We start from the raw sequence: 22,132 nt of genomic DNA on the forward strand, positions 1-22,132 counted from the left end.
AACACTATATGAGGGAGAATAATAGTCCTGAGTCTTGTGGCCATTAAGGATGTAATTTTAAAAATATTTTTTGGGTTTCAGTCTTTTGGTTTTTTGATGCCACTTGCTTCCCACCAAGCCAACCCTGCCATACGAGCACCACCCTCATTCACCATTGCAGGTTCCAAACAAGAGCCAAACTTCAAGGTACAAATTCCTAGAAATGAAACTTGAGTGTTTCAGCTGTTCACAAAACTAACTACACATTTTTCAGTTAAAAATAAAAGAATTGCCTAAAGGGTGGAGCAAGAAGAACACGATTTGACCAGGTCTTCAGCTGGTATAACAAGATAGAGACCATTGACACGCGTCATTGAAAATATCATCTGAAGCGGAATTGTGGTCAAAAAACTTTCAATAATCACACAAGCCTTAAAGAGTGAAAAGCAATAACTATTTCAAAAATGCCGAAGACCATTCTTTTAGGAGAATCTTTAATTTGCTGATGACTTTCTGTACATAGGGATTTAGATAATTGCTGAAGTGATGTCAATATTCACTAACAAAGAAACTTTCGGGAAGTAGCAAGAGGTCTGCAGGTCTCATCACCATCGTTACTGCCATCTGTGGACAACGGTGGGCAGCGCGTGCTGCAGCCGGAGAGCCGGATCTCTGGCCTATCAGTTCTTGCAGGTGACGAGGGGGTGTATGGTCAGGCTTCAGCAGGGTTTTTGGTTGTTTTCATTTGGAAGTACCTTGATTTAGTAGAGTGTGCTGCATGAGACACAGAGAAACATTTTTTGTGAGCTTCTATGTTCTGGACTCTGATGGGTATTGGAAAATATTATTGAAACTATGCAAAGTGGATTATCCAAACTTTTTGTTCAATTTCCTGACTTTTGGGGAAAAAAAAAAGTCCTGAGAACAAATAATATCTCATTATACCACGTCAGATGACATTAGAATAAAATTGATGTGATGAATAACATCAAGAATCAGTTTTTATGCTTGGAATTAATTTTCTGAATAGTGATCCACTGAACGTTGCCATAATTAATGCATTCTTCGTAAACCTATTAGCACATCTTTTTTAGGGGTGAATTCACCATGCAGTTACAGCTCCACTTTTAAGTGCTCACCATCATCAGCTGCAGCCAGAATTTCAAGAGCACAGTTTTAATATTGACACCAAGAATGTGGCCAATGCATTTCTAGATCTAAGAGGGAGCTCAGTGTATTTTTTTCATTTCAACTGATCACCACTTCTTTAAACAAAAATTAAGTAACTTATGGTTTGTTCTGTGGGCTTTTCAGTATTCCCAGGACACTAAAGTAAGGCCTGAGGCTCGTGGGCTCAGTCCTGTCCATTGAAATGGGAAGACGACACAAGTTTCTCATACAGGTTTTCAGTGAGCATCTCAAGATGGAGCATTGATTGCACATTCTGCCCCCACGCTGGCTTTGTCTCCAGGAGAGTTAGCATTCGTGGTGTCACTCAAAGTGAACTTTTACTGCCCACAACAAGCTATTTCTGTAGCAAAGGTCAGATTTGTTATCTATCAGGATGTAGCAGCACAGTCGAATAATGAGTTGCCACAATGAACCGGCCTTTTTACCTTCTGAATGGGCTTCTAAATCAAGCAGAGGGAGCACTGACTGAAAATCATTGGGTCTGTCTACTTGAAAGGTCATAGTCTGAAATACTGCAAGATAATTTCACCCTGGTTTATATAGTGAAACAATCTCTAGCACAAAACCCACCACCTACACCGGTTGTTCGGTTCTCTAGCCTTTTGGGGATTTGAGAATAGTAATCAGAAAAAAGAAAGACTACTTGGATCTGTCACAGACCTAAATTAGTCAAGGAAAGATAGAAAACAATAATGATTTGGCTTTTTTTAAATTTATTTTTTGCTCTGTGGTGAAAGCCACCATAGCTTGCAATGACTTTCCCTAGAGAAGGCACATGCTTCCTTAATGCCTTCCTTGGCCAAGGGAGGAGGTTACCACAGCCCATGTGGGGGCTGCACGTCTTTCCAGGCCTTGCTTTCGGTAAGCAGTTTATTTTGTTGTGCTCAATACTCAGTTAAATATACCCATTTCCTTTCAACCTTACCTCTCTGTTCTAAGGCCCTTCTCTTTACACTCCTCAGTCTAGACAAGGTATTTCTTAAACACAGGGCTGCGACTTCCAGCATAGCCAAAGACAGACGTGCAATTCACACGTTCTCTCGGCCTGTGACAGCAACCTCCAGTTTTCAACCAGTTAAACATTCATCAGCTTTGTCAAATGGAGACGCAACATCCTTAGGTGTGTAAAAGCAATACTCAACATTATAAAAGTAAAAAAATAGACTTCAGTAACTGGTAAATTAAGCTCTTAATAAATACAAATGCTGCTTGATCGGTTTTGGAAGGGTGTTCGGCCCTTGGCATATGGATGAACATCCGATATTAGGCAAAAACTTCTCTGTCTTTCCTAAGCCAAACAAAGTTCGTTGTCAGTAGCACTGGAAACGAACAAAATTCTGCTGTTTAAGTGAAGAATATCAGTCTAGACAGGGTCCAATTCTCTACCTGAAGTTGGCTTTGCACTGCTGTGTTATTTACCTTTATGATGTTACATCACTACATCCAGCTTTTTCCAACAGCCATAAAAATATTTAGTTTTACTGCTGCAGGACAATGTTATGACTTGCAAAATATCCTGAGCTCCTGGACCTGAGAGTGAATTTGTGAATTTCCACCTGAGTGAATCTGTCCTCCTCTGATGCAAGGCAATTTCACCTCTTTGGTGCAGGAGGCAGAGCTTTTTTGGCTACTGATCTGAGGCTGCAAAGCAAAGTACTAAGAGTAAATGATTACCACAGACCTTTCCATCTTCCCTATCAAAACCCACCAGGTATCTCTGAATTACTCTTCTTCACTGAATGCCGAGCAGTGGGTAAAAAAAAAAACAACAAAAAAAACCAAAACCACATGCACCCTGTGAAAATAAAAAAGAGCGCTCCATGTCTCACACGGTGCTCTCCAGAGGCAGGATGAAAGAAAAGAGAATAAACCATGTCTGACAGATGTTAATGAAACACAGAGACACATTTTAATGAAGCACTGGAAAGTGGCCAGTCTATTGTAGTTAAGACATTATAAGCCAAACAGGAAAAGGAAAAGACACAAAGAATTTTAACTTTTTTCTAAAAAGTATCCTTCTTTAATGATGTTTGGAAGAGTTCTGTATGGTTGTCACAGGGCATCTTCATGGATACAGGAGCAGAAACCCTTACCTCCTGAGAGGCAGAAAAGTGCTCTGATGACAGTAAGGTTCTCGGGCACCAGCACAGCTCCATCCAGATCTGCTTGTTAAATCCTCCTGTAGCTACCTGGGGAACGGGTTCAAAAGGTCAGTAAGCACCACGAATTCCAAATGACCGTTCCTGAATTTGGTTTAAAAAAAATCCTGGATTTTTCTCTGTTGTCCCACAGTAAATGCTACTCAAGCAGTTTAGAGTGATGCTGCAGAACAGCTCTTCCCAGGGACACCCAAAAACTTCCCACTGTTCTCTGAAAAGGTATCATCTGGTGACATGGCCGCTGTTGCTTGGAGCAATACAAGACTGTGCCTGGCTGCTTTGAACTGGATCTTGTGTTGCATTCAGCCCACTTCTCTGTTATCTGCCATCACCTAGGGAGGTTATGATATTTAAACGTATTAGATTTGAAACAATATTAGGAGGAATAAAATATTAAACTAAATGTAATAAAGAGATAAAGAAACACGTGCACAAGGTAAAATGCTAACTTTAAATATTAAAAACCAAACCAACACAAATGAGTTGAGGGAACTTGTGGACTGGCAGTCTCAAGATTTATTCCACATTATTATATTAACTTCAGGATTTAAATTTGGCTTTTGTTCCAAGTAGACTCCTTAAGGAGTTGTGGCTAATTTTCCACATACTTAAAAGTGTACACTGAGCCCTCCCAAAAGAGTAATTTCATTAATTGCTTGGTACTGCTGCTGCTTGGATTTATAATCCTTTTTTTAATACAAAGAGTATTCAAGCCAAGACATCTTCCCTACATGAAGCACCACAAAAGATTACCCTCTATGATTCTGTTGACACAGTGGTCCTCTGCAAATTTCATGATATTTCTGGAGAGGGATCTGTTTATAATAATATTAATGTGCACATGATCCCTACAAGCCTTCGCTTTAATCTTGGTTAAATAGCCACGTTATTAAGTAGTAATTCTTGGTGCTGGAAGAACATCATAATCCCGTGAGACAAAACAGGAACAGGGAACGTATAAGGCACTGGCATTTTAAAGCTAATTTAAGGAGGATTTATCACAATTAGAAAAAGAGATAATGAGGGATATATGCAAATTGTCTGGCTAATAGTGATCTGCATTCTACCACCGTCATCAAGCGGAAGCATAGGTTAGAAGGGCAAACTCCTGCCCTGTCTGCAAACACTGATGTGACTGCCTCGGCACAAGCCAAGCGTCTCCAACACCACTTTCCGAAGAATCAGTGCAAGAGCAGCTGTGAGTAGTATTTAATAGCCCCAGACAACTGAAATGTTATTGAAAAGAATAAGAGAATTTCTGTGTCTTAAGGCAATAAAATTAACCCTGCCTTCCCCTCTGGTTTATCTACAGAAGAAATTTTACCTAGGACAAATTTTATCGACTGCACTCATGATTTCTGCAAAGAAAGGTTTGTGAAGAGGCGAATGCTGGCTTAAGTCTTCAGGATTAAGAAGTTGCTTAAGTACTATCTCACAGGCGTTCTGCATCTCCTGCTAGAGCTGCCCGTCTGTCTCTACTGAACAGGTGGGAGCACAGGTACCAAGCTCAATGCCATTAATACTCCACAGGCTCCGATTTCAGGCCTGCCTTCTAAAACTTCTGGTTCCTAGTCCCCTTTTAGTGATTATATAGACTTTATTCCTGTCCGTGCTAAAACTGTGTTTTCTCTGTAAAGCTAAAAGTCTGTGTGTGTGTGAATGGATCAGTGGGTGAATGGAAGGAAGAAAGTAAAGCAAGCAAGCAAGGCACACAGGCAAAATGCTAGGGGTTTTGAGCTCCCTCCAGAAGTGGCATTAGTATTATGTGAGAATGGCAGCTGTGCTTGGCAAGAGCTGAGCTGAAATCCGCATCGATGAATGGTAGGGAAAAAAAATAAAATTGGGCCATGGAAAGCAAGCCATCTGATGGATGTGAGAGAGGTGGATATTTGAGAAGGTTAATCCTAATAGAGAAAGCAACAAAACATATGAAAGGAGTCTAATGTGTGCCAGTTCCCAGGAAAAAAACATTTTTAACAACCGTTCTGCTACAGGGGCAAGCTCTAAATAATGGGCAAGCACTGTCAAAGATTTGGCTGACTAGATTCTTCTCTGCAGCAATACAAACCACACTGCTTATAGAAAAGAAATTAGTAACAGAATCTGATGTTCCAGGTTTTATTACTTTTGGCTAGTTGTAGTTGAACGTGAATCTTGCAGAAGACCTCTTCAGAGTCTGGGGATCCATGTGAAATGAAAACCCCAGGTACATTACCTAAATGTATGCAAAAAAAAAAATAGTAACTTTGGTGTCAGTGTTAGCAGTGGGTTTTGTTATATTTTGCTGTCTGTTTTTCTTGGGATTATGGAAAAGAAATACCAGGATCTTTAAAATACATTAGCCCAAATTTGGAATACTTACTTTATCCATTGCCTCCGTGTGGCAAATTAAATTTCAGGGCAACATGAATTAGATTTTGGAGCAAGTAAAAGGGTCAGCCTGAGGGTCTGTAGCCCCATCAATAATAGAACTTGTGTTCTAATATGAAATTAATTCAGCACATCCTGTGTTACGTGGATAATTTAACACAGCAGCTTTCAAATTTGCTGAGACTGAAGGCTAAAGTCTCAATAAGTCATTTAAAACATTTTCAAAAAATTGAGATGTAGTAATTTTTCAGCTTACCTGACTCACAACTAGGTTATGTGCCAAAACTACGGAATAGAATCACTTCATTCCTTTTTAAGCCCTGCACTGGTTAGAGCCTGTACTGATTTATTTTTTTTAAAGTGAAGCTATAAACCATTTTTTGTGACTGATAAGAAGGGCAGCAAGAAACACACTGTGTCTTTGTAGCTTCCAAGTGTGCTTACTACTATAAAAACCAGCTTGATGCAAACTTAAACCCAAGCTGCTGATGCAGACTTAGCAGGAAAGCCCTCAGAGGAAGGGATGTGCATAGAAGAAAAGCAGAATTGACTGAAACAAGTAGGTCTGAAATTAAATGCAATGTTTCTAGTCTTTCTTACAAAATCAAGAGATGGTTCCTTTCCATCTTGAATTCTCCAGATGTGTCTGACCTTATTTTTCTCCTGTTGGATATATTTTTTTCTATGCAATCATCTAGAAATTATTCAGGGAGGTTTTGCTTGTGTTTGTGGGATATTGTAGGTTAGATAAAAATTTGGTATGTGCTTCAAATAAATTTAAAACTTGAAACAGTTTGATCTTTCATTATCTTTCTGTATTAACTCTGTTGCTAAATTCTTCTTGTTGCTCTAGTGAGGCTGAATTTGCCCTTTCAGTAATTCTGCAGAACTAAATCCAGAGGTAAAACAGAATCAATATTAATCTTCTTGTGCCAAGGGGAAAACAAGTGTCTGCCCCTGTGGTCCGTCTCTAGGCTAGAACTGGAAGAGCTCCCACTTTGTTTAGTGCAGTTTAAACTTGTCACTGTAAGTGGATTTTTGCCAGCCTAGTCTCAAAGTCTGTCCCTGCGGCCCCTGCAGCCTCTTGCAACTTCAGCTCCCGTTGTGTCCTCTTCTCTAGAGATCCTCATACCATTTTCCTCACCTTAGAAATTTTCAGTACTGCACTAAATTACATGACTAAAATCTCACAGGCATGGTTTGTTTCTTCAGTAAGTACCAAGAGATGGGAGTCAGAAATAGAGCACTCGCTGTGCCACAGGGAAAATGTGGTAACGTGAATACAGTCTCCAGCTCCTTTCAACTTGTGGAGTTTTCCTCTCCTCCACCCTCCCGGTCCCACAGCTCTGTGACTGTGTAGGGAATATTAAGAAAAACAGGTAACCAATATAGTGCAAACATTCTAAAGGAAACACACAGTTACTGAAGCCTGAAATAACTTGGTTTTGACATAAAATCCCCACCAGGTGAGCAAATCCAGTTGCCCTTAGCAAGTAACGGTTAATATACTGCAAATCTTGCTTTGAGCAACACTAACTACTAAAACAAGACTGAAAACCATGTCCAGTCCCACACGTGTTTCTGCTTCTTGGCCATTTCAGTTGTTTCTTCATCAAATTAGCTCTCTAGAGTCAAGATAAAGATACAGATGTCTTGGGTCTGTTTACATGGTGCATCAGAGATCTCTGACGCGTTCTGTTCCACACACACAGACCTGCACAGCTCTGCATAAAGATGCCAGCTCAAGTCCCAAAAGCAACACATAAGCTGCATCTGGCGTCATCTGGCATATGCTTCAGGCTTACTTCTCAGAGCGGGCTGTAGATGCAGCGAGGATCTCTCCCAATTCTAAAGCCAGGCTGGCCCTGCACATGTACAGATCCCCATGTTGACTGATTTTTAGAATCCTTGTTTTCCAACAGGGAAACAGAGTTTGTTTCTGATTTGGAGCACTTTCATGTCTCTCATGGAATAGGGTCAATTTGAAGTGTTACTTTTAATTCTAGCAATTTTCTGATCATAAATACAAGGTTTTCTAAATGGAAATTTGTTTTGAAATAAAAAATAAGTTGTTTTCAAACAACATTCAGAGGACAGAGAAGTGTTGAGCATTTGATAAATTTTAATTGGTTCTTATTCCTTAAAAGCTAGAGGCTAAAATCATCATTAGCACCTAAAGACAGACATTAACAAGGCCTGAAAGCAGGTGGAAAATACCGCATCACTTACTCCATATACTTACTTTCTACTAAAAAAATACAAGTAGGCATAACCAAAAATCAATATAAATGGGAAAAAATTCACAGCTGTAGGGAGTGGCAGTAGGTGTGTGCCCAAGCCCTTTGAGTGCTATGTTGCTGCTGTGCCGCACTGGAAAGAGGGGCTGCACAGAACTCCAGAGTGGCTGTCACCCTGTGGGACAGAAAGGAAAGGGAAAGGACAGCCAAAAGGTCTTGCTGTGATTCTGAGAAAGAGTTGAGGGTGTCTTCACATGTACTAACATTGTTCACACAAATAAAGCATTTGGAAATGACTTCTTTCCCGAATGCGTATTAATCAAAATGGTTCAATCTGCAATAAATTCTAAACATGCAAGAAATATCAGGGATTTCTATCACTGTGTACTGGCCCACTGTGCACAGTAGTAAATCTTCCACTAGATTTGAATTCCAGCAGGAGTCCATGAAAGGACATGTCACTGTTACTCTGCACTTATTTTTGCACAGCAGATTTGTGCCTTCCTGGAATAGACCTGCTAGTCAGCAGCAGCATCTGGTATCGTCAGAAAGTTCTAAAAAAATATAGTATTAGATCAATCTGTTCATCCTAGAAGAAATTTAGTTCATTTTGCTGTTTGTATTTATGGGGCGGTTGTTCTTTTAGCACGTACAGCTTGCACAGATATACAGACAAAGCAGCAGAACAAACAGGTTATTTTTTTTCATTTAAGGATGTAAATTACTAAATCATTTAAGCATACGCCTAAACTCAGTGGGTTTTAATAAGATTTAGCCACATGCTTAAGGTAAGTAGGTATTCAATGCCTTATGAAAAAAATGGCTATCTAAGGAAAGCACCTAGTGATATAACAGTACTTTTTTACTGCATCTAAGAGGCTTCAGTTCAATGCACAGCATGGTATTAAACTTCTGAGATCAATCTACTTAGTTCTTTTGCATGCTGCAGAAAGACAGAGATGGACAGCAGTCGTGGTTGTCCATGTTTTTATGTATTTTATAATAGTAGTGATCCTTTAGTCTCCTGTCCTAGTCTAATGTCTGAGCCGTCCACTCCTGCAGGCCGAGGGGGTGTATCTGGATAACTCTCCCAGTTCCACACCGAGCTGCTTTAAAAGGTGATTGTTTTTCTCGATGTATGATACCACAATTATCTGGGTACTCGAATTTCATGGCCAGTGGTCACCTTCATGAATAAAATTTCATGACAGTGGCCTAGGCTGTCTTTGCCAAGCTGTTAGCCTGGCTCCACTCTATAAAACTATAACACGTGCAGTACAGTAGGTTAATGATTGCACAAGTCAAACTACTGTTACCTTCCCAGCTGAAGGTTATCAGCTTTGACAGCGTTTGCTGATGTCCAGTGAACCATAAGCCATATTCTAAGAGTACTTATCACTTTACGGTCTTACTGCCAAGGCAATTCATGAGCAGTTTGTGAGGAAAAAATGTGAACAGGGCTGAGGAGGACACATGAAATTTTGGAGGGGAAAAATAAAGTATTAGGCAATGCTAACTCATCAAAATAGGCCATGAAATAGGCTATAAAAGAGATGAAACAATAAGAGAGACATCATAGTGGAAATAACTACAGGACCATCCGTGTCAGTTTGGTACATACTTTTCACTCGCTCCCATACCTGCCTGATTTGAAAGCAATCTTTGACATTTGGGCTCTGTTAGGACACTTCTTGCCATGAGATCACTCTATAGTTTCACAAATATTGAAGTCTCTCACAGTGCCTGTGAGGTAGATCAATGAAGTTATCTCATTTTTTTCAGATGAATAAATTACAACATAGAGGTGAGTGATATTTTTTTTCTTTTTCTTTTTTCCCCTGAGACCACAGCAAGCCAGCCATAAAGCCAGGAGCAAGATCCCAAGAGTCCTGGCTCCTTCATCCTTGTTTTATAACCTGCACTGTGCTACCTCTGATTTAAGAGAGCCCTGGTAAGGAATTTTTGTGTGTTAAATATCATGTCTGATTATGAGTCAGATGTGTCTATACGTGGTGCTACTCCCTATGCATTAAAAGAGAAGGAGGATGTGCTGCTCAATGGGATTATAGTTATGCCAATCAGCTACAGAAATGTGGATTGACTGGAAATAATATATTTTGCATTAGATAAAGTATACATTAAGTAAAACATTTTTATTCCGGAATGTAGCAAGAATACTGAATGGCTGTTTATTGGTAGAGGTTTGATTGACAACATTGTGGTCCTAATCAAAAAGAAACCCCTAATAAGTTTCCTTTTGAAAAGCAAAGGGGTAAGCACTAAGATTTTCTGGCTAAAAATATAAAATCAGTCATTCTGTAGAATGTATATTTACAATCAGTTATTAGAAATATAGAAAGAACTGAAAAAAATTACAGGGGAATAAAGATCGACTCAACTGATAGCTGAATATTAAATATTAACAATGTTCATAAGAACGAGGGAAATTACAAAGGGCTTGCCAAACTGTGAATTGTCCAAAATGACTGACTGAACCACGAAGTTAAACATCCTCGGGCAAGGCAAACTATATACCAGCAAAGGTCATTACAGTTTCCTCATCGGGTTTAGCTCTTTCACTTTGCAGTTGAGCTGGGTTCTTTAAAATAGTTTTGAGTATGCAGATGTAAAGGTCTTGGTCTGTGTTAAACAGAGAGGCTTTGAAACCAATTCCCCCCAACAGTTGTTAATGAATACTAGCAGGTTATTAGGATGTTACTTGTTGCAGCTTCACTGTGTGTGAAGGCTGCATCAGCCACACAATGGTTAAAGATCACAGGTTTAATTAGCTGTATTTTATGGGGCTTGCCTTTAGGCCTCAGAAATAAAAGGACTGAAAGAAGAGCAAAGGAAAGATTTTTCTGTCTTCCATGGCTGCAGTCTCAGGATGGCGGCCTGCCAGAGTGCTCTGCACTGCATCTATGCCATTGCACCTATTACCATCGCATTGCTGTTTCAGGTTGTGGCAATAGAATTGATTTCCTTTATTATGTCTGTATTCCATTTGCACAGGATTTACTAAAAAACTAGAACTGATGTGAAACACTGAGAAACTTGTGATCACTTTCCTCATGTGTAGGTAAACATACATCTATATTCAGAAGTCTGCTGACAATATTGCAGAATATTGCATATTTTCTGCGATTGATTTGAGCAACAGGAACAGCGGGAGTCTAACAGCAGCTCAAGTACCCTGTTCGCAAGATAATGGTGCACTGTTAACTGAATCAAAGCTAAGACTAAGCAATACTTGAAGCTTATTACCATTCAAGCGAGACCAGTTAAAAAGCGAGCACCAATTTAGAGCTAGTGACCTTGAGGTGTGAGTGTTGTATTATCGGATACAGCTAAATATGGATCTGGCTCAGCTGAGGGGTAGGCACGAACTCACAGTAAAGAAATTATAAGTAACAAGGTACTGCATGAGAGGCTCTGTCTGCCTTGCTTTCAGCCCTCATTCCCCACAAAATCAGAAAATTGATGGTAAATGCACAATATCTTATCGTCCATGGGTGGTTAGAGAATTCCAAATTGAAAGGGGCTGAGGTTATTCTTGCCTAGCAGATGAAACGCTAACTATATTTCAGTGCATTTATGTATAGCAATGGAAAACATAATTTATCTGGGATGTCAGGAACGACATTGCTTTTCATTAACCTTAAGTAATGTTATGAGGCTTTGCTCTGCTACTATGTAGGTACACGTACTGCCAATTTCTGTGCATATATATAGATACAGAATTAAGACTGTTGGAAATTCCTCAAAACCTTGCTAGGAGAAACCTGTTAAGAGCTTGTAGCAGGTATTTATTTTGTGTTTTAAAAATTCAATAGCCTCAAATTAATCTGCCCTCTGGTAATCCACAGAATAGTGATTGAGCCAGACACTTAGCTGGTGTAATGTAGTGAAGCTCTTCTGAAAGCAACAGTTAGGCTGCTACTCTAAGATATAAGAGGCTTAGGCTCAATTCCCTAATTTACCACCGATCTCTTGTGAAACCCTGGGCAAATTCTGTATTTCTAGATGAAAAAAGGGTTTACAGGCATCGAACAAAGTTTGAATCCTGGCAATGCTCAGACTTCCTACATGATGCGTTAAGGACAGCAAGGCTCATTACATGGAATGCTCCTTAGCATCCTCACATAATTTCTATGTGCCTTTAGGAAGCCAATTCTATGATATTCCCAATAAGAATCCTCTGGTACTGCTTACATCAAGAGCGGAGCACCTAGTTTCTTGCTGCTCCTGAAGACAGGCAAGAATTAGGAGCCAAGCTATTAAGTACAGCCATGATAAAAGCCTTTGTGGACAGGCTCCGGTCAAGCCGCAGCTGAGAGCATGTTTCAAGCATCAGATCTCTGGAATTGGGCATCAGAAGAGAGACTTCAGAGAAATTAATGATTCTAACATTTAACCTTTCTATTGTTGCTTCACGACCTCAATATGGAATTGGAAGGTAAATGCATTAAGGAGTATAAAGCATTCAGTTATGGTAGCAATGGGGACCATATAAGTAGCTAAAATTAATAGATGCTGTCATTTATAACTGCTGAGAGTTTGAGTGCCAGAGTGCACTACAAGTGAGGATGGGGTGAAGGTCTGAGCACTTCAGAGTTAATAGCCTGATCTCTGATCCATACAGGCAGAGCTGGCTGGGGGGCCATTCTATGGAGATGAGACAAACCATAAAGGTCTACCCCGCAGGCAAGACTGCAGAATAGGCACCTTCATAGCAGCAAAGCAAATACTGGATGTAGATGCTCTGTAAGCAAATGGTCAAGTTAGCGGTGATGTCAGCGCCCTTTCCATAGTTTTGTTTTTCAGTTCATAATGGAAGAAATCTTTATTGTGGACCCAGTTCCAGGTGTAAGTGGATGGAAAACGTTTTAGGGAACAATCTGTCATAAGAAAGGGTGGAAAAATGGGCCTGGCAACAATTTTAGAGGTCAAAAGAAAATGAGAAACAAGCAGGAGAAAATATTAAATCAAATGAGAAATGTATGGTAGGCCTTCTGTGAAATTAGAGAAATGTTTTTGGGCAAATTCAGCAAAATTACCACAGGACAAGTATCTAAGGAAGACGGGTGTGTGAGCATGCGTGTAGTACATCAGAAAACAAGTTTTTAACGCTTCCCACCTAGAGGATACTGCTTTGTCAAACAACATCTCAGCACAAACTGAAAAGCTATTTGCTCTCTGTTACTTTTGATGTTGACAGCATTTTCTCCAGCCTCATCTTCTCCCCCTCTTCACGTCTGACCAAGGACAGGTATTGGTATCCACTTTGACTATTCAGGAACATTTTCTGACACAAAATCTCACTTTGAGAGAAGTGGGGCAATATATGGATGAGTTACTTATTGCTGGGTTTCAAAAGCTCCTTTAAGTAGGACTACCAAAAGACAATGATTTCTCAAGTGTGTTAGTGGGAGCCAAGCATTGTCCTTAGTGATGAGAAAAACTTGCACCGAACTATTGATAACTCCTGGCATTAGGCTTTGCATAGAATGAAGCATGTACAGGAGAGCTCCGGCCGTCTTAAAGTGCTCCTTCTGTACAAGACAAGCAGAAAAGGCTGAAACAATTACAGCTCTGCAGCTGGCATATTTTCCTTGTACATTGTATGTGCTGTTAAACTGCACAAAGTCCCTACCAAAATCAGCATGAACTCTGCTATGCATCCCTGTCTCTGTAACGGGGATTGTTCAGGCAGGGAACTCCTGTCCAAACTGGTGGTCCTGAGCAGGCATTTGCACCATCCAGCATGTGTCTAATGAGTCGCTGCCTTTGCCTCTCCCTATGACCTCTGATACCTATAGGCGATGCAAGTACCCACGTCCCTTCTCCTCCCTGCCAGGGCTGCTGTTCAGTGGTCAGCCGGAACAAACACAGACCAGGACTGAGCAGGGACCCAGTTCAGGTCTCCTGCATCCTAGCCTGGTTTCACAAAGACTGCTTTCATGCTGTAATTCAGCGATGGTTTTCAGAAAGCATCAGTGCAAAGCCAAGGCTTATGGTTCTTCCAACCATAAGCTGACCTAAGCTGAGAGGTCAAAAGTATAGTTCAGCTCTGAATTTCACGCATCTTTTCAAGCAGAGCTATGTGTACAGTTTAGTGGTCTTTCTGCTCACAAGATCAGAAGTAGGGAGTGCACATAAATGAATGTCATTGCAAGGAAAAATGAGTGTCCTAAATTAGCAGAAAAGATGGAAGAACTCTTGTTTGTTTTCAAAACTAACCACATTAGTAAGCACCAACAGACTTGGTGTAATGGTGTATGAGAAGACCTCTGACATATTGATCGTGGTAGAAAAAGCAGTTCTTGGAGGCTCTTCCTCACAGCTGTCATCACCACAAATAGTTCAAATAATTTTTATACTCTTCTAGTGTATTAAATATTTCAGTAAAAAATTCCTATATTGTTGACAAACTCAAGTACAGACAAGCTGAAATTTCCAGTTTGCCTACAGAACATGTGCTGTCTGTTAAGAGTGAGCATGCCCAGTGCATCCAAAACTGTTCTCTGGTTTTGGAAATACCAGTGGGATTCCTGCAGTGTGTGAACTGTACCTTTTAGACATAATGAGAATTGTTTCACATAGCATTAAATTACTGGTAGCTGCATGGTCTTGCAAATGCCAGTGCACCAGCTCCCTGGGTAAAATGTACTGCAGAGAAATGTTTGCCAAAAACATCGGTATGGAGAAGCAGCCAAAGCAGCAAGTATATTTTGAGGTTTACAGCTGTTTTTAGCAGAGATTCAGAGATTTTTACCTTAAGTTTCAGAGCAACAAGCAATAATTTCACCCTGCTCCATCCTGATACAGGGCATGTACCTTCTGCAATTGCTTTCCTTACTGAACTTAATTACAGTGAGCTCACGCTCCACGACAGGTCGCTGTACAACCTGTTCCGTTTATATACATGCTGCAAAACCCAGTGAACTGCAATGCAAACTAAGAGTCTGAACTCCAGGAGAAATGTGTGCGATTCTCCTGCTCCACAGTACTTGAGGCTCAGCATCACACAGAGGTGACAATGCCATAAATCTCCATTTAGGCCACGTGCATTAATCTATGAGCACCAACTGTGCAGAGAGCCCGTAGGTCAGAGCCACGCATGTTGGAGAGCAGTCACTAACCACGCAGAAGTGCGGTGGAAGTAAAAGAAATCTGAATAATTTCTTCCTCAGAAGGGGGCTCAGTCCAAACATGGGCACACTTTATTTCTGTGTTCAGGCTAAGAAACCAGATGAACGTTTGCCTCCCTTAGCAACAGGGAAAGATATTTTTCAGCTTTCATTGAGTTATGGCATTAAAATCTGCATTTATTTGTTTCTTCTATTAACAGGTGGATATATAGCCGAGTCTTTCCATTTAACAAGTTGGCAAAATTTTCTCTACGTCTTCCACAGTAGGAAAATCACTGCCTTTCAAGTGGGCCTTTTGGTAGGTCCCCATAGCTCTGTCTCCACTATTGGAAAGATGTTTTGTTTTCTTTTTTAACTTTCTGTTAGCTCTGAAGCAATGAACGTGTGGTAAAATCTACACCTGGGGGGGGATTTTTCCAACAAAACCCCTCTGATAAGCAAATACTGATTTGTCATATCAAAACTGTTCCTGGGAATCTGTTTTCATTCAATTCTAGTTCTGAAATTGTCAGCATATCTGGTTCTGCATTCTCAAAATGAAAGCTAATGTTTTTTGGCTTTGAAAATTTTTTTGATTGACTTGGACGAGAAGTGTAGTTTCAACTGTCCTTTTGTTAAAGAAAAAAAACAACAAAACCACTAGGGAAATCCTAACACGGGCAAAATACTTTGTCATTTTTTATATGGTACAAAATAGCTCATAGGTGTGTTCAGTTTAAATAAAACAAATAAAAACATACAAACATTGTAACATTTCCTTCCCTAACAGAAAAAAAAAACAAATCAGGGACAGAGAACCTGTATCCAAATGACCCTCTTTAATAACGAACTGTCTACTGAAAGAGTGTTTCCTCAGTTCAACTAAGAGACTTCGTGATAGATGAGACTTGCTGAGACCTCGGATAAAGGCTCCTGTGGAAGAGCGTAACTGATGGAGAGCTCAAAATCACGGCACTGGCTGCTTCTTGCTTTCCCTAAAATCATGACCTTGGTAGCTTTTCAGGTCGTGCCTGTGTTTCCTATAACGCATTTATTTGATGTGAGCTAACATTCTTCTAAGCTGCTTTGTCAAGAGATTGAAGTTATTAGTAAAATTATGACAACATTTGTTGTCCCTTATGAGAGATGGAAATTAATTTTTTACTTCATGTTATGTATATACTCAGTTTGAGTAACGATAATTATAGCATCCAAGTAGTTCCTTCATTTACTTTGGCATCACACAATTTTTTTAAAACTAAAAACCTAAGAAAATAGATTTTATTTTTAGAAGGAAGAGGAGTAAAATGAACCCAGCAAAGGCTATAAACCAAATTAAGAACACAGATTTGTAAGCTTCTTTACCTTTAAAAACTAGACAGAGCAAAATCTGTTGCTATTGTTATTTTTATCCTGAGAAGTCACCCTGCGCTACAATATACTAAGTGGTACTATGTACACTGCTCACTGTAAAACAGCTAAACATCCATGAGTCATTTGTTTAATCATTTCTGAGTTTTTATGCTAAGCACCTGCCTTTTAATTTGCTACGACCAACCTGAAACATCTGTCAATTTTTTCCCCATGAATTAATAACTCTGTAATTAAAATCCAGCAGAGAGCTCAGCTGAGACTCCTGGTTAATTAGGACAGGAGATAGCCATGTGAGCGGCATGGCATTACATTAGTTGGAGGAGGCTTGGATTTGAACCAGGGCTCTGTGGGTGACACGGAGCTACCAGTCCAGGATTTAACTACGAAGCTTTTGGATATTTGTTCCAGTAGCCAGTACATCTATTTGTGGGCAATCAAATATTGCTGAAATTATTTAATCAGGATGCAGTACCTGAAAACTATTTTCTTTAAATGTGTATTTTTAAAGGATCTGCTTTTAGTTATTGCTATTCTCCAAATACTAAGAAAATGAGAAGAAACAGTGCTGAACAAAGCTCTTGCCTAGAGCTGTTTTGCACTTCAAGTGGCAGTGGGAGTGTCAGGAAGAGAAAAATAGCTTTCTTGGTAAAGGCCATACCTGCCGCTAATGTGCAAAGCTGAAGATTTTAGTTTCTTCCTGGATTGCTTTCTACACTGATAATTGCAATGGTGTCCAAATAATCCAGGTTGTTTCGGGTACTGAAAACATCAGCTTGATGCAGGTTGATTCCTGCATATTTTGAAAGGATTCATATACCACATACTTGATACATAAGGATTTGGCGATTGTTTTTTGCTTTTTGTTTTGTTTTAAAACAGTAGACAAAAATATTTGTTGTCATATCACATCTCAGCCCACCTATAGATGAAAACATCTGAAGACCTCATCACTTGTCAAGTCTTTTTTTAATTTTAAAAAGTGCACCAATTAATATCACAGGATTTTTCAAACTTTTTCACTGAAGGCAAAGAAATTTGTATTGCAGCTAAGAGTGAAATACGAAAGATTTTTATCATAAGCTTCAATAATATGAAAACAAAATTAAACTAAACTTGTAGCACACAATAATGTATACCGTATGTAATATGAGTGTCCTGCTGTGTACCACAGAGGCAAAAAGTGTCGTGGTAACTCAGAAAGCATTCCTGTTTTAATTGGACAATTGTGTTTTACTACTGTCCAAATTCACAAAGGATCTTCTGTGAAATAAACTTCTTTAAATAACCTCTAATGTAAAGAGATGTTTGGCCAATTCACATATTCATTGTTAGCTTAAATATGAAACAATTATTTGCCATTTTCCTTTGCAGAGAAGATGATAGAGAGGTTCCCAAGTTATGATATGCTAGTCTGCTGTAAATCTTGAGTTAGTGAGTTCATACCTTATTTTCCCTTTTGAGCTTGCACTTTATGCAGCAGTGTATATATATAGAGAAGTTGCATGCCATTCATGGGGAAAATATCTACAATTTAAGATTCAGGAAGTTTTTTGTTTCTTCTTAAGTCTTCCTGTGAGATTCAAGCAGAGGATTCTACCTACCAGTGGATAAGGTATATTTAATAATTAACCTCATACAGGAAAGTTGAGTCAAGACTTGCAATATTCTGCAGTATAATAACGATTTCATCGCTTCTTTCTAAATCTAGACTCTATTGACAGAAAATACGCCTCTGGAGAGAAGCTGGGGGAACTGGATGATGCATCTTTGAGAAGGTGAACTTGAGAAAAGGCTTTGGTAAGTTTCCTAAATATACGACAGAATATTTATCTCCAGCCTTGATCCAGGGAAAAGGGAGGATTGTTTCCTGAAAGGGAGGAGAGGTAGGAAAGCTTTTGGATTAACAACACATCATGAGGGTAGAATCCCAGAGGGAGGTAATGTGTAATATCTTTAAAAAATTAAAAAAAGCTAATAGATATAAAATACTTGTTTCTGAAAGATTTTACACTCAGCCTTATGTAAAAGAAGGTATACGTTGTTTTAGTTTCAAATTAGCTGTGACTCCCATAGTGTGTTATTAAAAAAAAATAAAAATGTTTTTCACTTGGAATTCTCAGCATTTTAGAAGGGGGAGAAATACAGATTGTCCAACTTCATGTGAAAGTCCCAGGGAAGTGACATGTGCTGAGGCTGTGGGGTCCAGGAATTGTAGCACAGAACCGAGAGTGAGAAAACCTGTCATCCACTTGTCAGTCCTGAAAACTACCACATCTCTTACCTTCCTCTGCCTTCTGAGATCTTTGCATTGCATATACAAGATTATTTTTTTTTAATCTCAAATTAAAAGAACGCATTGTAACGCTAAAGAGCTGCATCTGAACCACATCGTGTATATGAGAAAACCCAATATGGCTGATAGGGTATTGCCTTTTCGATAGACCATCCTTCACTTCGAGTAGCCACTGCATGAAAAATGAGGATATTCGTTGAACAAGATTGCCCTCTGCAGGCCTCAGACACCGCCCGCCTTTGCTGCGATGCTTGTTCCCCTTTTCTACACAGCCAAATTAAATATGCTGCTAACATAATGGGGTTTGGATTTGAAAAAAAATAAAACAGTAATTACTTAAAGAGATATTTGGGGACAGCTCTTTATTCTTAGTGAGACCAGGTCCCAAACATTAATTTAATTTGCCTAAATAGCTCCTGATTAGGTTTGCTGTTATCTGAAGGCAATGAGCTAATGGAGATGATGCAGAAGGGATTTGATTTAGCCCTCTAGCTGTTTGTTCAAGTTGAGCTACCAGCACAGGCCATAACCAGCATCTGGTCTAATGAGCTACAGTGAGAATCCCGCTGATTGTATCTTTGTTGTACTGGATAACAAGGAAGAATCACACTAAAATAGACTTCTGGTAAAGGCTGTGAGAGTAAATACAGCTCTTGGGAGATAGAGGAGGGAATACTTTGCAACTCCTCACCTAATCTCTGCTGAATAATGATCTTTTAAGAATCTCTCTCGTTTTTAAACTAAACCAAAAATCATCTCCATGGTTTATAATTTTCATATAACAAATAACAGCAGGTACGAGTCGGTATCATAAAACAGTGTATGAATACGACAGCTGTTTAAGTATTTCACTCGATGTGTTGTGTCTATGTGATTCCTTGAAAATAGGACTGACGACTAAGGTAAAGGTGGGATTTTTAAAAAACTAAATCAATTATATATAACTCTGAACTTTAAAACCAGCAAAACTAGGTTGAACCAATATTTGCATAGCTATAGCAATTAGGGATGTGATTTTGTATTTTTAATTGACATAGCAACATCAACAAAACCTCTAGTACAAATAAAATTACATTGAGAAACCTGCTTATGTAGATGTAATACATGTTAGCTCAAGCGGCAGACAAGCTATGCCACTAAAGACTCCCATTTCAAAACATTTTGCAGAGAGAAATTATTTAGCCTCGTCCTTCTTTCCTTTTATAACATACTATTGTGTGCTGGCAAGAGACGGAAAATGTCCCTTAATAGTAATAATTAATACTATATCTGCAATAATAGTAAAATTGCAAAGAGTGCAGTAGGACTCTCCTGGGACTCTTTGCTCACTGACTCATAAATAGCAAGGACTCCAGCCCAGAGAAGGCTGAAGAGTCAGGCAGCCTTGTTTCAAGCAGAACCCGAAGCCCACTAGGAGTTCATAGATCTAGACTAGTAGCTGATTTCAATAAGTAACTTTAATCAGTAAATTCCAATGAAAAAAGACTTCATCAGATTTTTTTCCCCTGAGTAGCTCAATAAAATACACTCTCTGAAACAAGATCTGACTCAAATTGCAGGTTTAACAACGGCTAATTTAAATAGGCCCTTATTTCAGTTTTGGTATTAAAAGAGCAAATGAAATAAACACCTAAGTTTAGAGGACTTCTTCTGCAACGAAGAATAAATAAACAAACTCCTGTTTTGACAGATGATGTCTGGCTTATAACCAATTGACAAGAATAACAGAAGCATGGAAAATTGAGGTGCGTTCATTAGAAACAGTCTCAAATGGAACCTCACCAAGCTGTATGAGGAACTCTGCCCACTTACTATAGAAAGAGTAAGAAAAAGACTTAGCTGCTACATTCATTGTACACGATCAACTTGCCTAAAAGTTCTCATAGTAACTTGGTTTTTTTAGAGATACTTGCAGGTACACAAAAGTGTTCTTCTCCAGCCTTTATGTTAAAACCATCCAGTAGATGGGGCCATAGAGTTATTCAAAATGCGAAAGTAAAATGAGTTTATCCTAGGAAGAACGCTCATAATCAGTGCAAATACAGCTTTGTTAATTCATGAAATTCTAATGTCAGGCAAACAATTTATTTGGTTATATCATGTTCTGACTGTATGACTGATTAAGCTGTATTCAAATGCTAGTTAATATGATTCCGTATTTGTTTGATACTGAAATAATTACAACTCCCAGTCAACAAAAATTACAGCAGAGGTTTTAATTTTCATTCATGCCACATTCGCTCCCAAGTTTTGTATAGGTCTGAGATAGTCAGACTTGTGATGAAGTGACACAATGGAAGTCATTGATAGTAATTGTAACAAGAAAGTCCCACGCGTGGAAACGTGTATGTGGCGAGAGGAACGTGTTAGTGGTTCCTACATAATACAAAGGATGACTATGAATGTAACTTACGTGCACTAGGGTTTTTTTCTCTGTTTCTTTGAGATCTTTACATCTGTTCCTGTTAAATCTGTGAAACAGAAAAGAACATGGGTTTCAGAAAACAGGTATGAATGTTGCAGGAGCAGTGGTCAGCCCCAGTGATTTCACGGTGGTAGGCACTAAAGTCTGCGTCTGCATACAGGGTGCAGTATGGTGTAGAAGTTGTCACTCTTGCTGTGTTTGCAGTCATCTTTTAAAATGAATTAATTGTGTGTAATCAACCAGCAAATTGCATCAGGTATCAGTTTAAAGGTGTACATTCTATTTTGCTGCCTTTGAAAACACTGATTTTCTGTGGTCTTGTACCTGAAGTGAAGGTCTTAACATTTGTATCATAAAGCTGATCCTTTGAATCAGTTCTGCTGTAAAAAGTTCTTCAAAATACATGAAAACCAAACTTACCATTGGTCTCGTGCGTCACTGAACAGATCCATGGGGTGAGTGCTGCAAGGCAGGTATTTTTTTCCCCTTTCCACTGAAGTAAACACAGATTTCCAACTCACAGGTGCCAACAGGCACGTTGGAGCCCCTCGGTAGGTTCGACCCAGGTGTTCTGAGCTTTGCCTTACGAAAGGCCAAGTTTCTCGTGGTTTCAGCTATTAATCCCCATTTAGGAGATGGCTGAGGGACCTCTGAGTTTGCCATAAGCCGGGGGTCACACGTTAAACACTGGCCAAGGAGCAGGGAAAGGAGGTCGTGGCCACGCGATGGACTCAGTGGGGCGCTCTGGGCCCGCGGCCGAGGCGCGGGGCCCACCCGACGGTGGGGCACAGCCGTGAGGGGCCGGGCTGCCCCAGCCCTGGGGCCGAGCGGGGCCGCTCCCCGCCCCGCGTTAGCACTTACCCCGCCGCTCCGCGGGCGCAGCAGCCCTGTAGTCCTGCGGGGGCGGCGCTGCCTGCCCAGCCCGGCTCGGCCTGGCCCGCGATCAGCAGCGAGGAGCCGCGACGGCACCTGGA

The 22,132-nt window shown here is 39.8% G+C and overlaps 1 protein-coding gene and 1 long non-coding RNA gene across 5 annotated transcripts in view; one reads left to right on the forward strand and one right to left on the reverse strand.

The window, feature by feature from the left end:
- Positions 1-22,132, forward strand: part of TOM1L1 (target of myb1 like 1 membrane trafficking protein) — a 61,194-nt gene that overhangs the window by 15,176 nt on the left and 23,886 nt on the right. Inside the window, exons 1-4 of one of the 4 annotated variants that reach the window (XM_074607182.1) lie at positions 4,747-4,815; positions 9,780-9,887; positions 15,288-15,385; positions 18,149-18,237. The exons of 1 other annotated variant lie outside the window; for it this stretch is intronic. The gene's annotated coding sequence lies outside the window, so the exon portion shown is untranslated. Of the gene's footprint in view, positions 1-4,746; positions 4,816-9,616; positions 9,888-15,287; positions 15,386-18,148; positions 18,238-22,132 lie in introns of those variants that run through there. 2 more of the 4 variants (XM_074607181.1, XM_074607183.1) reach the window with 2 other exon arrangements.
- On the reverse strand, positions 608-22,127 carry LOC141751033 (uncharacterized). The gene is made up of 4 exons (XR_012589846.1): positions 22,020-22,127; positions 21,147-21,204; positions 3,264-3,359; positions 608-753 (listed from the first exon to the last, which is right to left on the reverse strand). It is a non-coding gene; the product is annotated as an uncharacterized LOC141751033 (long non-coding RNA).

Source organism: Larus michahellis, chromosome 14, assembly GCF_964199755.1.
Source record: "Larus michahellis chromosome 14, bLarMic1.1, whole genome shotgun sequence".
Classification (NCBI taxonomy): domain Eukaryota; kingdom Metazoa; phylum Chordata; class Aves; order Charadriiformes; family Laridae; genus Larus; species Larus michahellis.